Genomic DNA, 782 nt, shown 5'->3' with positions numbered 1-782 from the left:
GATGTACCCAGGTTAAAACAATATTTTCGGATGGTACTCTTGTTCGTTTGCTTATGTTATGCCTTTTACCTCTCTCTTCCATTGCTGAAAAAATCATTTTAATTTCAATAGACTGTATTGACCTTGTTTTTGCTAATTGGATTTGACATCAGGTTAGCTTATTGAAGACCTTTCGAAATATTAACTGTTTTAACAGTACAGTGTAGGGGAGATAACTCAATTTTTCCGAAATAAATAAATATGTCTTTAGCTATTCAAACAGTATCTGTACATGTTTTGGATATGAACATTTTAAAAAATCTCGTATATTTGAAAACAAACTAGCATACCTTAAATCCCCGGGATACATGTCTAAAGATCCTCGTTGGATAAATAACGGATAACTAAGCAAACAACACATTTTGAAAATTTCAGAATTTGATATGGATTTATAGGGGGAATGTAGCTACTTAAAGAACAGATACATCTGTTATAGTTGATCCCGGTTATTCACCCCCGTGGTCAATTGTACTTAAAAAGTGGTTGTAAACGTACACGTCCTACCGATAGTAATAAACATGTACACTCTGCTGGTAAATACACTGGTAGACAATGGTAATATGTCAAGGTAGTATACCCCTATATTCATGATGTATTGTAGAATATATCATGATTTGAATACTCTTTCAATTAATTTAATTAATTTATTAAATGTTTTAGCCCTATGCTGTTATGCACATATACCTGTAGCATGATAAAGGGTAGTTAAAGCGATGTAACGTCGTTTACCGGGATTCCTGTGA

The sequence above is a fragment of the Mizuhopecten yessoensis genome, unplaced genomic scaffold (genome assembly GCF_002113885.1).
Source record: "Mizuhopecten yessoensis strain PY_sf001 unplaced genomic scaffold, ASM211388v2 scaffold10631, whole genome shotgun sequence".
Lineage (NCBI taxonomy): Eukaryota > Metazoa > Mollusca > Bivalvia > Pectinida > Pectinidae > Mizuhopecten > Mizuhopecten yessoensis.
Note: the sequence above shows the minus strand (reverse complement) of the source record.